The sequence below is a fragment of the Pelobates fuscus genome, chromosome 2 (genome assembly GCF_036172605.1).
Source record: "Pelobates fuscus isolate aPelFus1 chromosome 2, aPelFus1.pri, whole genome shotgun sequence".
Classification (NCBI taxonomy): domain Eukaryota; kingdom Metazoa; phylum Chordata; class Amphibia; order Anura; family Pelobatidae; genus Pelobates; species Pelobates fuscus.
In genome coordinates, this window is record NC_086318.1 from 235,529,705 (window position 1) to 235,545,861 (window position 16,157).

A 16,157-nucleotide genomic window follows, 5' to 3' on the forward strand; every position below is an offset into this window, starting at 1 on the left:
GGCTTCTCCAGGGCCCAGTGGCGAGGTTGGTTTCGCACATACTGTGTCTAGGATTTTAAGTTTTTTTTTTTGGTAGTTACAGGTCACAAAGCACAAGGAGTAAAATAAACTTTTAATGTGGAGCGATTTTAGAATTTGGTATGTTTGTCTTGTAAGCTTAATAGCCATAAAAGAAAACAAAATTGCCACACAAAAGTATATATTTATATAAAGTAGACATCAAAGGCTATTGTCCTAAGGTTGTTTTGACACTTTCTGCGAAGCCATTTAACCGTCAATCTCTGCTAAATATTGGAGTGAATTTTTTTTTGTTTTTTGGCACACAAACTTATAACACAGAACTTCTCATGTGTATTTTGTAAAGTTGGTGTGTGCTATTCCTGTACAAAATTTGTAATTTTTTTGTTCAGCTACATCTGCTGAGTACAATGATACCCCCATTGTATGGCTCCTTGGGTAGAAAAGCGTTACAGCGTTCTATGCCGCCGCAACGGCTTTAACCCCTTAAGGACCAAACCTCTGGAATAAAAGGGAATCATGACATGTCAAACATGTCATGTGTCCTTAAGGGGTTAAAGCCCATTATAATGGGGACGGCATAGAACGCCGTAATGGCTTTAAGGGGTTAAAAAACACTCTAAGTTTCCAGGGAATACTCTTCGACCATTGTACTTCTCTAATCCTACCCTTACCTTTTATGGCCAAAAAAAACCTCAACTTAATTGAAATGCTGTGGCGTAACTTTGACGGAGCTGTACATAAACAACTGCCAGCAAACCTCAATGAACTGAAGCAACATTGTAAAGAAGAGTGGGACAACATTCCTCCACAACGATGTTAGAGATTTATAACATCATACAAAAACGAATACTTCAAGTTATTGCTGGTAAATGTGGTTCTACAAGCTATTGAATTATAATGTTTACTGATTTTTTCACACATGGCTTCACCATTTTAGCTTTATTTTTTTGTTAAATCCTTGCACAGTGTAATATGCCATGTGTTGCTCATCTGAGGTTGTATCTACCAAATTTTAAGACTTGCTAAAGAACAGATAATTGCTATTATGTCCTGATATGTAAAGCAAAATTCAAAGAGGGTGTACTTTCTCTATCCCATGAGTGTACATGCATATATTAATATAATAATAAAAGAGGTGCAAAACACACATTTTTGCTGATGAAGTCTATAGAGAGATTTTCTTTTCCCAGGTTTCCCACAGAGACCTACACAAGGGACAGGGAGCTGCACCTCTGTGTGTCTCTTTGTCCCCCCAGAACCTATGTGTGTATCTTTGTTCCCCAACCCCTTTGTGTGTCTCTTTTTTCCCTTCTCCAGCCCTCCAGTGTTACTCGTCCCCCCACCTTTGTGGATCTGTTTCTCCTCCCTAGCCCCTTTGTAGCCCTTTTGTGTGTCTCTCTTCTCCTTCCAAGTCCCTCTGTGTGTGTTTCTGTCCCTCTCAGCCATCTGCGTGTCTCTTTGCCCTCCAACCCTTCTGTGCATTGAATGACTACAACCCTCTGTTGCCTGTCACTCAACCACTGTCTAATCCATTCAACAATCCAAACTCGAAGATTGCAGTTTATTGATAAGCCTTCTATGTGTGACAGTGTCAAAAGCTTTACTGAAATCTAGGTAAGCAATGTCTACTTTACCACCTTATTCCAATATTTTAGTTACACAATAAAAAAAAAAAAAAAAGATTAGTTTGGCATGATCTCCATAAAGTAAACCTATGTTGTCTCTGATCTTGAAATCCATGTGATTTTAGATGTTCAGCAACCCTATTCTTTAACAGGGTTTCCATTACTTTCCCCACTACTGATTTAAGGCTTACTGGCCTATAGTTGCTTGACTCCTCCCTACTACCTCTTTGTGAATTGGCACAACATTCGCTAATTTCCTGGGACTAGTTAACAATGATTGGTTAAATAAATCAGTTTATATCAGTATTGCTAGTACAAAGTTCTTTTACTTTGGGTGTATCCCATCAGGCCCCATAGACTTATTTGTCTTTAATTAAGACAGCTGAAATAAAACCTCTTCCTCTGTAAACTCAAATGTAACAAATTACTGAATCTTTACTCCTATGCACCAATCATCTGCCAGTGCCGTCCCTAGAGGACAGTCCTTTGCCATGGTATAACACCCCTTTAGTAAATTGTTTCCATTGCAGTTGTCACTCATAGTTATAATACATCTCTACCTAGTTAAAGAGTGGAACTTAAATAATTTGAAAGTTACAAAGAAAAAACCAAAGGGAGAAAAATGTGTATAAATCACCAAAAGTGGCAACAAATGGTACAGCCTGTTCAGTAATCGGTGTAATCTACCATAAACATTGTATGTCTAGGGGAACAAAAGAATAATATAGTGCAATACCATAAGCACAAGCAAAGGGCTTAGGGGTGGTTGAAAACTCACTAGATAGTAGCAAACCTGCCACTTTTGGTGATTTATACACATTTTTCTCCTTTTGGTTTTTTCTTTGTAACTTTTATATTCACTGAGTGTCTCAATGGAACACTTTAACCTAAGGATTTCTGTGTGTCTCAGAGCATATAGTGATTACTTTTCTTTCTTTGAACTTAAATAATTATCTGTACGGGGGGCGTGGCTAACCGCTGAGCAAGACTGACGCCTGAGACTTTGCTCCGGCACGAGGGCTCCACTAAACTTACCCTTTTTTCGAGCTGAAACCCTGTAATCCACCAAGCTCCTCATGGCAACATCTAAGACCAAGAAGGCTACCTCTAAAGCCGAAAAAATGAATTTTTTCGGCCACAAATCTTCTTCCACGGCGGACTCACAGCGAGCAGCCGGACACGAGGGCGCAGACGACACCGCTCCCAGCCCTTCCCCAGCGTCGCCGGAAGATCCACTGCCTATGGACTGCCTGACACAGAGCCATTTCGAACAGGTCATGGAGACGATGGCGGAAAAACTAATATCTACTTGGCAAACAACCGCCGACCAAATCAAGAGGGAGGTGAGAGACCTTTCGGCCAGAACATCCGCTATGGAACAGCGACATCAGGAGCTAGAGGCCACGCAAACCTCCACCTCAGAGCACTTACAGGCTCTCCAACACAAGATGGAGGCCATGGAAGAGCGAATGGCGGACCACAAAGATAGGGCGCGCAGGAATAATCTACGACTCCGTGGTGTCCCAGAGACAGTTCTCCCAGAGGACCTGCAAGCCTATGCGAGAGGCCTAATGAGGGCATACGCCCCTGACATTCCCGCGGACATGCTCCTGGTAGATAGAATACATAGGGTGGCGAAGCCCAAGAATCTACCACGCAATGTTTTGCTCAGGGCCCATTATTTCCATATCAAGGAGCTGGTCCTGCGCTCCCATCGCAGCGGGGGGGGACCCCCACGGCGACTTTCCATCGGTGCGCATCATGGCGGACATCTCGTCAGCTACTCTCCGTCGCAGAAGGGATTACATCCAGATCACCACGGCACTTCGCACCCACGGACTCCGTTACCGGTGGGGGTTCCCCACAAAATTGATCCTTACCAAAAATGGGAAGACGACCTTCATACCATCTCCAGAAGAAGGATTACAGCTCATTGAAAAATGGGGCCTACTGAAAGAGCCGTCAGGAGAATCACGGCACGACAAACGCCGCTCCTGGCCGCACTTCTAACATGGACTAACACGTTAACTTGAAAGTGACTAACATGCTTGACGCAAGTATCATATATTGCTTACCTATGTTTAGTTTTCTCTACCACCTAAAGCGCTATTGTTTGTATATATTAGTCGCCCAATACCACCTTCACAGATCATCCACCTTACACGTAATCCGTATCCCACTACCTATTCCGACCCTGGGCACGTGGGAGCGTCCCCCCGCGGGGATACCCTAAGATGTATGGGAGTCCTGGAGGGCATTTAGACCAATCACACCCATCCTTACCTACACCCAATAACCAGGTGCTGCCAGCCTACGCACTATGTTAATTATGGGAACACAGACGCAAACTCCACAGGGAATGCCTCACCCGAAGGCCTTATAATATATATTTAGAAGGCTACACTTTCCCTTACGAGGTTCTATGTATATTCCGTCTGTGTTCATGCATCACACTCCTCTCACTCAATACCGTCAGTCACCCTACTGGGTGTTAAGCCCTATAATGTTTTAGGTTCATACTTTAATGATATGGGACCGAACCTTTTAGATGTTACCATGTGACCTATGCAGATTCCATGTCTGCAAGAATTCTGTTTTGTTCATCCGCGCATACGGGCGACACCAAGGGGCACACAACCCAATATCCCCAGGCAGTAGAGTTGGCACACACAGTTCAGTGTGACACACTATATACGAATGCATGGCACCGGTCATATATCGTGCTGTATAGTTCCAGGTACCACAGGCTTACGTGCCACGTAATGTAATGCCTACAGGCGTACCCAAGGTTCTACCGTTAACTGCTACCACAACTACAGGAATGCTGCCCGCTGCCACCCCCCAGGGTGGATATTTAGAGCCTCCTTGAAGTACCAGGCCATCACCTGGAATAACCCGAGGGCTTTTAAGGCTCACCCCGCCCCGCCCCCCCCGCAGGCACTATCTGCCTAGCGATGTCCCCATCCGGGAACGCAGAACTGTACTACGCAATTGCCGCTCCATCTGAGATGCACACCCCGGAGCAGGTAACCCATACATGGGTACACTCACGCAGTCCGTGGGAAGGTTCATTCTCCCTTAATACAGTGTAACTTAGGGTAAATCGACCCCAAAGCGCCAGGTAAAGCAATGATATTTGTTTGCCTTCTGTACTCAATGTTAAACGTTATATGTTAATGTTATTCTGCTTTACTGTTTGCCAACCTCATATACGAAGTTTCAGCTCTACCTTAATACCTATATTGGAGCCCACTTAGCCACGTATCTGGAAGCTCCCGCTCCTCTACCCCTTGGTACGACTAGCGTACCAGACCACTAGGTCCTGTACAGGGCCGGCCTTAGGGGTGTGCGAGCTGTGCGGCCGCACAGGGCGCCATGGAGCAGGGGGCGCCGTGGATTTAAAAAAAAAAAAAAAAAAATTTTTTTTTTTTTTTTTACATTTGCAGCGGGGGCGGAGCTTACCGTGCGGCGGGGGCGGAGCTAAAAGCGCCGGAAAACTGCTGCAGGGGAAGCAGGAAGGAGTCCCTGCTTCCCCACCAAACAGTCACCAGGCAGTCACCCACCAAACAGTCACCAGGCACTGCCTCCACAATGAACTCCACAGGTAACTGTGGGATTGTCAGGTGAGTGTGACTCTCTGCCTGTGTTTATTACTGTCTGTGTGTGTATGACTCTCTGCCTGTGTTTATTATTGTCTGTGTGTGTATGACTGTCTGCCTGTGTATGTCTGTGTGTATGACTGTCTGCCTGTGTATGTCTGTGTGTATGACTGTCTGCCTCTGTGTGTGTCTGTGTGTTATACTGTCTGCCTCTGTGTGTGTCTGTGTGTATTACTGTCTGTGTCTGTGTGTATGACTGACTGTCTGCCTGTGTGTGTCTGTGTGTGTGAGACTGTCTGCCTGTGTGTGTGTGTGTGTGTGTATATGACTGTCTGCCACTGTGTGTCTGTGTGTATTACTGTCTGCCTCTGTGTGTGTGTCTGTGTGTATGACTGTCTGCCTCTGTGTGTATGACTGTCTACCTCTGTGTGTATGGCTGTCTGCCTCTGTGTGTATGGCTGTCTGCCTCTGTGTGTATGGCTGTCTGCCTCTGTGTGTATGGCTGTCTGCCTGTGTGTGTCTGTGTGTATGACTGTCTGCGTGTTTGTCTGTGTGTATTACTGTCTGCCTCTGTGTGTGTCTGTGTGTATTACTGTCTGTGTCTGTGTGTATGACTGACTGTCTGCCTGTGTGTGTCTGTGTGTGCGTGTGTGAGACTGTCTGCCTTTGTGTGTCTGTGTGTGTGTGTATGACTGTCTGCCTGTGTGTGTGTGTGTGGATGTCTTCCTGTGTGTGTGTATGGCCGTCTGACTCTGTGTGTGTGTGTGTGTGTGTCACATACAACCAATACACGCATATCACACACTGTTAATACACCCATTACAAATATCACACATAGCATACATATCACACACAGTCATCACACCTACTATCACATACACAGACAACACAAACATTACAGCATACATGGATGGACGGGGGGGGGGGCGCTGTGAAGATTTTTCGCACAGGGCGTCAAAATGCCTAAGGCCGGCCCTGGTCCTGTACATATTATCCTCACCTATACTAGCCCCTTCCCACCTCCCCACAACACCACGCCCTCAACTACCAACACAGCAATTCATAGACAAGCCAGCCCGAGTTGCACAGAACTCCGACAGCTCCTCTACACCCCATAACACATACCAACGAACATGCTCATATACTCACACAACACCAAGGGCCTCAACACGCCACATAAACGACGTATGCTCCTCAACAACATTAAACGACATTAAACGAACTAAAACAGACGTAGTCTGCAAACAAGAAACGCACTTTGTATCCACTACAGTCCCAACCTTTGCCCTCAGAGAATACCCCATACAATTTCACGCTACCCACACCTCCAAATCCCGAGGAGTATCCATACTGCTACACAACTCTCTGACCGTGGTTAAAAGAGATATCCAAGGACGATATATAATTCTACACTGTAGGATCAATGAGCGCCCATATGTCTGTATGCCTCTACAGCCCAAATGACCAACAACGTAACTTCTTACATAAAGTTCTCCATAAACTACCTGAAGATGTGAACGACCCCAGGTTCATATGTGGTGATTATAACCACATTATGGACACTCGTATGGACTCAACCATCCCAAACACGTCGGCAAGACATCATACTCTCAGGCCACACACTAAGGCATTCACAAAACTTAGCCATGAAAACAGTCTATATGACGTATGGAGAACAAAACACCCCTCAGAAAGAGAATATATGTTCTTCTCACAAGTACACAAGACATACTCCAGAATAGACCACATCCTTGCCTCAGGTACGCTGCTCCCACACATAGAGGACTGTTCCATCGGCAATATAGTGTGGTCTAATCATACCCCAATAACAATGACTTTACACTCCACCTACCAGCACCGAGCTAAGCCGCCATGGCGCCTCAATGACTCATTACTATACGATCAATCATTACTATACGATCAATCATTTACAGCGATGCTGGCGACAAACCTACAAAACTTTTTTGTGACGAATGACAACTCGGACGCCTCCATCTTCTCGATATGGCAAGCCCATAAAACAGTTATGAGAGGCCTACTAATCAGCCGTGATCAGCCATCTTAACTGAAGCGTATGCAAGAAAAACACCACACAGACCTCCTACGCAGATTGAGAGATACCACTGCGACTCACCTCCTAAACCCCTCCACTGCTCACGCTGAGGAAATACAGGTCATCACCAATCAACTCAACGCACTATCTTTGGAAAAAACAGCCCACATCCTTACCAAACTGAAATTAAGAACGTACACTCAAGGTAACAGGGCAGGGAAACACCTGGCCACTCTGCTTAAAAAACAACAGTCAAACTCTAAAATCCCACACTTGATTACCGCCTCGGGCGAAAAATACATAACCCGCAAGACATCAACGACAGCATGGCCGACTATTATCACTCCCTATATAACCTCCGCACAGACCCTACACTACATCAACCAACCCCAACAGAAATTGAGGAATTTCTTGCGAAGATGCAGCTTCCCACTCTTACTAACACACAAAAAAATGTCATACAACTTCAGGTCACCACACATGAAATATTAGACACCATTAGCTCCTTGCCTCCTGGGAAATCACCAGGCCCAGATGGCATGACCAATGCTTATTACAAACAATTTGCACCACTCTTAGCCCCCTACCTACAAAGGGTATACCATCACGCCATACAGACGGGACAACTGCCAAACGAGATGTTAATGACCCATGTTGCCACTCTCCCCAAGCCAGGGAAACCCCCTAATAGATGCCAGAATCTCCGCCCCATCTCCCTACTGAACACAGATGTAAAAGTCATAGCAAATATCGTCTCCAATAGATTAGCACATATAATACCTTCACTGATACAGGAAGACCAGGTGGTATTTGTGGGAGGCAGGCAGGTGTCAGGATCGGGACAGGGATCCAACACGCAAAGTACAAACAGGAGGTAGGTAGGACCTTAGAATGGCCGGACTAACGTAAGGAGTAAGCAAAGAATGGTCTAGAGACAAGCCGAGGACGAGGGAACGAGAGAGCAGATAAGCGAGAGACAAGCCGAGTCAAATGGTAATAGAGGTAAGCAGGGTAGAACAAACAAGCCGGGTCAAAACCAAAGAGACAAATAGATAACAAGAGCACTGAGTGACTAGACAAGCTAGAACCACGACAGGGCAATGAACAAATGCAGAAAGCCCTACTTTATACCCTGGTTCTAGATAGGTAATCACGCCCCCGACGAGTCCTGATTAGTGCTCGGGACTTGATTGACAGGTCGGAACGGATTGTCGTCAAGACGTCGGCTACTGAGCGCCGCGTCATAAAAGGAAGCGGGTCCCTCGCGGCTGGCGTGTAAACGACCGAGAGAACTGCGAGGAACGAGTGAGTCAGCCCCTCTGAGAGGATGAACGTCTAAGTGTCTCACCTCCTCTGAGGTAGAGACAACAGGTACCCTGACAGTACCCCCCCTCTCAGAAACGCCCACCGGGCGGAAAGAACCGGGGCGAGATGGAAAACGAGAGTGAAAAGCCCTGCGGAGGCGAGGAGCATGCACATCCTCCTGAGGTACCCAAGTCCTCTCCTCAGGACCATATCCCTTCCAGTCAACAAGATATTGTAACCTCCCCCGAGAGATTCGAGAATCGAGGATGGAGTTGATCTCATACTCATCCTGACCCTCAACCTGAACAGCGCGAGGAGAGGATACAGTGGAGGAAAACTTGTTACATACTAGAGGCTTCAACAAGGAAACATGAAAGGAGTTAGGAATGCGTAAGGCAGATGGAAGGACCAGACGATACGCAACTGGGTTAATTCGAGTCAGAACCCTGTAAGGACCAATGTAACGAGGGGCGAATTTCATAGAAGGAACCTTCAAGCGAATGTTTCTGGTACTCAGCCATACCCTATCACCTGGAACAAAAACCGGAGCCGCCCTTCTACGCTTATCAGCGTGTTTCTTGAACAACGCGGAATTATGCAGGAGAATTAGTCGAGTTTGATCCCACAACTTCCTCAAATTGGCAACATGAACATCAACCGACGGTACCCCTTGGGAAGGAGAAACCGAGGGAAGAATGGAAGGATGAAAGCCATAATTCATGAAAAAGGGGCTAGAACGAGTAGAATCACAAACGAGATTGTTGTGTGCAAACTCCGCCCAAGGAATCAGACCGACCCAATCGTCCTGGTGTTCGGAAACAAAACAACGCAAATATTGTTCAATCTTTTGGTTGGTGCGTTCAGCAGCTCCGTTAGACTGGGGATGATAGGCAGAAGAGAAATTCAATTTGATGCCCAGTTGAGAACAGAAGGATTTCCAAAAACGGGAAACAAATTGGGAACCTCTATCAGAAACAATTTCGGAGGGTATCCCATGTAAACGAAAAATCTCTCTCGCGAATATCTCAGCCAATTCGGGAGAAGATGGAAGTTTAGGTAAGGGCACGAAATGAGCCATCTTAGTAAACCTGTCAACCACCGTGAGAATAACAGTCTGTTTTTTAGAAACAGGCAAATCGACAATGAAGTCCATAGCCAGACAGGACCACGGTCTCTCGGGAATTTCCAAGGGATGCAAAAACCCACATGGAAGCGTATGAGGTTGTTTAGTCTTCATACAGACCTCACATGCTCCGACGAAATCCCTAATATCCTTACGTAGTGAAGGCCACCAGAAATCTTTAGAAATCAAGGCACACGTCTTGCGAATGCCAGGATGCCCAGCCACCTTACTGTTGTGAAAGCACTGTAACAGTTCCAGTTGGAGTTCAGGAGGAACGAAATACCGTGCCCCAGGACCCTGTCTAGGAGCCAGATGCTGTAACTTCATGATCTCGGCAAGCAACGGAGAATGAATCCTGAGACTCGTGTTGGCGATAATATTGCACTTGGGAACTATAGAAGACAAAACCGCCTCAGATATAGTAGAAGGTTCATGTTGGCGAGAGAAAGCATCGGCTTTAGAGTTCTTAGAACCAGGTCTATAAGTGAGCACGTAATTGAAATGAGTGAGGAACAAGGACCAACGAGCTTGCCTGGCGGACAAGCGCTTGGCCTCCCCAATATAGGACAAGTTCTTGTGATCCGTCAAAATAGTAACAGGATGCAAGGTCCCTTCCAATAAATGTCTCCACTCCTTTAAAGCCATGATAACCGCTAGTAGTTCCCTGTCACCAATGTCATATCTGCTTTCAGGCCCAGATAATTTCTTGGAAAAAAAAACACATGGATGTAACGGTTTATCCACACCTAACCTTTGAGACAAGATAGCGCCTATACCTGTCTCTGAGGCGTCTACCTCGAGTAGAAAAGGCAAAGTCGTATCAGGGTGAACTAAAATCGGTGCAGAAGCAAAAAGTTCCTTGAGTGTCTTGAAAGCAACGAGAGCTTCAGTAGACCAAGTCTTAGTGTCAGCCCCCTGTCTGGTCATATTGGTAATAGGAGCAATAATAGAAGAGTATCCTTTAATGAAACGCCTATAATAATTGGAGAATCCAATAAACCTCTGAATGGCCTTGAGACCCCTGGGTAATGGCCAATCTAAAATAGACTGGAGTTTATCCGGATCCATTTTAAACCCGTCCCCAGAAATCACGTAACCAAGAAAGTTTATCTGAGATTGGTCAAAACTACATTTCTCCAATTTGCAGTACAACCCATGTTGTAGAAGTTTGCGCAATACCCTTCTGACTTGTCTGTGGTGGGTCTCAATTTCTCTAGAGTGTATTAGTATATCATCCAAATATACAATAACGCAATCATGTTGAAATTCTCTAAGAACTTCATTGATCAGGTCCTGAAATACTGCCGGTGCATTACAAAGCCCAAAAGGCATTACCGTGTACTCATAGTGCCCATAACGGGTATTGAACGCTGTTTTCCACTCGTCTCCCTGCTGAATTCTCACCAAGTTATACGCCCCTCTGAGATCTAACTTGGTGAAAATCTTGGAGCCTTTTAGACGATCAAAGAGCTCAGTAATCAAAGGAATCAGGTAGGCATTTCTAATAGTTATTTTATTCAAGCCTCGATAATCAATGCAAGACCTTAACGTACCATCCTTCTTATTCACAAAAAAAAAAACGGCCCCGGCAGGAGAGGAGGATCTCCTAATGAATCCTTTGTCTAGGTTCTCACGAATATACTCCTCTAAGACTAAGTTCTCCTTAGTGGATAAAGGGTATACCGTACCCCTCGGAGGCATGGTCCCAGGCAGGAGTCTGATCTTGCAGTCAAAGGGCCTGTGTGAAGGTAAAGTGTCAGCATTCTTTTTGTCAAAGACTGCCTTTAAATCCAGGTACAGAGGCGGTATTTGTACGTCTGTAGACTGGGTAGAATTAGCCGGTGCGTTAACTACGCAAACCGGTGAGACTTTCTGTAAGCACCTGCTCTGGCAACCCTGGCCCCATGAGACTATCTCCCCTAGTTCCCAATCAATAATAGGGTTATGTTTCTTTAACCACGGATACCCCAGGACTATAGGAACAGAAGGAGACGAAATAAGCATAAGAGATATACCTTCCTCGTGTAGGATACCAACAGTTAAGTTAACAGGTATGGTCTCACGAAAAATAACAGGTTCAGATAATGGTCTACCATCTATGGCCTCAACGGCCAAGGGTGTATCCCTTAGCTGGGATGGAATAGAGTGTTTAGTAACAAAAACTTGGTCAATAAAGCTCTCAGCAGCTCCGGAATCTACCAACGCCATCGTTTTTAGTACTCCCTTCTCCCAAGCTAAAGAAACAGGTAGCAGAAGCCTGTGATCTTTATAATTGTGTATAGAGGACAAAATAGAAAAACCCAAGGCCTGTCCTCTAGAGAAACTTAGGTGCGAGCGTTTCCCGGGCGATTAGGACAATTTAGGCGTAGGTGCCCTCTTACTCCACAATACATACACAACCCCTCCCTTCTCCTGTACTGTCTCTCTTCTTCTGAGAGGCAAGTATTGCCTATCTGCATAGGTTCTGGAAAAGCTGAGGTTGTGGATTCAGGACTTTGAAATGAAGGAGCTAGTTTAAAGGAAGGTCTACGGGTTCTATCTCGAGTGTTCTGCCTCTCTCTTAAACGTTCATCAATACGAGAAATAAAAGAAATTAAATCCTCCAAATTTTCAGGAAGCTCTCTTGTACCAACCTCGTCTAGAATTTCATCTGATAATCCGTTTAAAAATACGTCTATATAAGCCTGTTCATTCCACTTAACTTCTGCCGCCAAGGACCTGAACTCTAGTGCATAATCCACAAGGGTTCGGTTATCTTGTCTAAGGCACAACAGAAATCTAGCTGCATTGACCTTTCTACCTGGAGGGTCAAAAGTTCTTCTAAAAGCAGCGACAAAGGCATTATAATTATAGACTAACGGGTTATCATTCTCCCACAATGGATTGGCCCGTCTCAGAGCTTTATCAATGAGTAGTGTGATAATGAATCCAACCTTCGCCCTATCTGTAGGGTAGGAGCGGGGTTGTAATTCGAAATGAATACCTATCTGGTTTAAAAAACCACGACACTTATCCGGAGAGCCACCATAACGTACAGGGGGAGTAATACGGGAAGAAGCACCTACTGTGGCTACCTCTAGACCTGAACTTACAGGGGAGATGGATGTAGTACGCATCTCTTCTGGTTGATTACTAGAACGAGATAATAAAGCCTGCAGCGCTAGAGCCATCTGATTCATTCTATGATCCATGGCCTCAAATCTAGAGTCGGAAGAACCAACCTGAGTGTTTGTACCTGCAGGATCCATTGGCCCTGTCGTAATGTCAGGATCGGGACAGGGATCCAACACGCAAAGTACAAACAGGAGGTAGGTACGTATACCGGACCTTAGAATGGCCGGACTAACGTAAGGAGTAAGCAAAGAATGGTCTAGAGACAAGCCGAGGACGAGGGAACGAGAGAGCAGATAAGCGAGAGACAAGCCGAGTCAAAGGGTAATAGAGGTAAGCAGGGTAGAACAAACAAGCCGGGTCAAAACCAAAGAGACAAATAGATAACAAGAGCACTGAGTGACTAGACAAGCTAGAACCACGACAGGGCAATGAACAAATGCAGAAAGCCCTACTTTATACCCTGGTTCTAGATGGGTAATCACGCCCCCGACGAGTCCTGATTAGTGCTCGGGACTTGATTGACAGGTCGGAACGGATTGTCGTCATGACGTCGGCTACTGAGCGCCGCGTCATAAAAGGAAGCGGGTCCCTCGCGGCCGGCGTGTAAACGACCGAGAGAACTGCGAGGAACGAGTGAGTCAGCCCCTCTGAGAGGATGAACGTCTAAGTGTCTCACCTCCTCTGAGGTAGAGACAACAGGTACCCTGACAGCAGAGGACTGACGGCACAAGGAAAACCCTAGATCTACTTTACGAGATACAACGTAATAAAACCCCTAGCGTCCTATTATCTCTGGACGTTGAGAACGCCTTTGACACGCTTCATTGGCCTTTCTTAATGGCAGTTCTCCGAAAATTTGAATTCCCCCTGCAATTTCTATCACTTGTCACTTTACTCGTCACCGACAGCCAAGGTTGTGAATGGGGGCTTCATATCAAAACGGTTTCACATCTCTAATGGCTCCAGACAGGGCTGCCCCCTCTCCCCACTTCTCTATATTCTAGCACTGGAACCCAATTGATAAGAGACAACCCCAATATACATGGAATTAGGACCAAGAATCGAGAATATAAACTATCCCTCTTTGCAGATGATATCCTACTCACCTTGGAACAACCGCATATATCCCTGCCCAACTTCCACCAAATTCTCTCCCAATTTAGTGCTTGTTCTTACTACAAACTGAATATCTCAAAAACACTCGCCCTAGGCATTAACATCCCAAACCAAGAAATGTCAACCCTCAAAGCTAACTTTCACTACGACTGGAGGCGTGATCATATCAAATTCTTAGGTATCCTCTTTACACCATCCACGAACTCACTATACAAAGCTAATTATGTCAAACTCCTCACGGAAATCAGAACTCTGCTGCACAGTTGGGGGGGGCAAATATATATCCTGGACAGACCGGATAGCTTCAGTAAAAATGGTGATTCTACCAAAAATTCAATACTTGTTCCGTACGCTCCCACTCAAGCTCTCCAGTAAATATTTAAAGGATCTGCAACGTACCATAGACGATTATGTATGGGACTATAAAAAACCAAGAGTGGCACTAACCACGATGTTTAAAGCATGTGACCAAGGGGGGATGGGCTTGCCGTATGCGAAAGGATATTACAGAGTGGCGCAGATTGCCCCACTTATTGCGGCATCTCACCGTACGACCCCCATGACATGGGTCGTATTGGAGAAACATGGTGCCAGAGGTCTCTCACTCCCCACTATGGCGTGGCTACCGCTTAACCACAGACCTAAAGCATCTGAAATGCTACCGACAACCACACTGACCCTCTCCGTATGGGAAGACTACCGCAAAAAGAAGGGGACAACAACATCTCTTTTACCAATAGAAGCGTCACCTTATTCCAGATTTCAACCACAAGCTCTGGCAGAGGCATGGCATTTTCACACTGTCGCAAGTGCTGCAGGGTGACGGCCTCAAGCAACTCACTGACCTACGTGAAGAATTCAAAATGCCAACGACGGCGACCTTCTCCTACATCCAGCTACAATCATGGATAAACCTCCATAAACCGCATCAAACCGTGCGCTCACCTGACCCACACTGGCTCAAACTGACAGAGATATGCACTAAAACGAAGCCAGCAACGAAACTTATCTCGACAATCTACACTTCTGAAAAAACGGACACCCAGGCAAAACCACCTTCCTTTAGAGTGGCATGGGAACATGACATAGGGCACAAGCTCACGAATGACCAATGGATTGACATCTTTCGTGCCAATAAAAAGCTAACCCTCTGCACATCCCACACAGAACTCTCCCGTAAAATACTATACTGGTGGTATCTTGTTTCTACGAGACTTAAACATAGCTATCCAAACATGCCAGATACCTGCTGGCGATGCCAGGGTGACCAAGGCACCCTGCTACACATATGGTGGCAATGCCCACTATTGAAACAGTTCTGGTCACAGGTCCTAGACCTAGCGATATGCTGCACCCAAGCGCACATCACCCTGCTACCTGAAACATTCCTGCTACTACTACTCCCCCGGACGCCTTACACACATACTAGATATTTGTTATACCACATCTGTATAGCAGCCCTCACCGTCATAAGTAGGAAATGGAAACAAACCACTGCCCCTACGATCAACCAGTGCATCACAGCTATAGAAACCACTAAAACGTATGAAACCATAGCAAGGAAATCAACACAAACCAACCCCTATTGGACTGTGGCATGGGACATATGGGATAGAAGCAAACCATGCTGAATCGCCAATAAAACACTACCTGAATCAAGGGACATACCTCCCCGACTGGAGGAAATTCATGGCCCACGCTGGCCCGCACCTGCGCACCTACACACCTACACCTCATATACAACCCAATACACATATACCGCATACCAACCCACATGACATACACACTCACCACCCTATCCTAGCCAGATCTCCCCCTTACCCTCCACTTAAAGACTGCCTACCACGCAAGTAATATTGAATCGTACACTCAAGCCACATCCGACCCAATGTAAACAAACGAGACCCACGATTGCACGTTAGAGTTCAGATGTTGTGGCACCATGAATGTTTTACGCATATTGCATCACCTTGAATCCACATTGTGACCATGAGTATCTACTGTAACCGTGATAACTCTTGTGACGATTTATATAACCTTACCTAACCTCCCTTTGCCTTCTGTACCCACCCCCTCCTACCTCTTTATTGCAAAATAAAAATTGTCGAATTCAAAAAAATAATTATCTGTACATTACCAAATCTGTCTACATGCATTAAAGGGACATTATAGTCTCCAGAAGGATATTGATACTTTAGAGA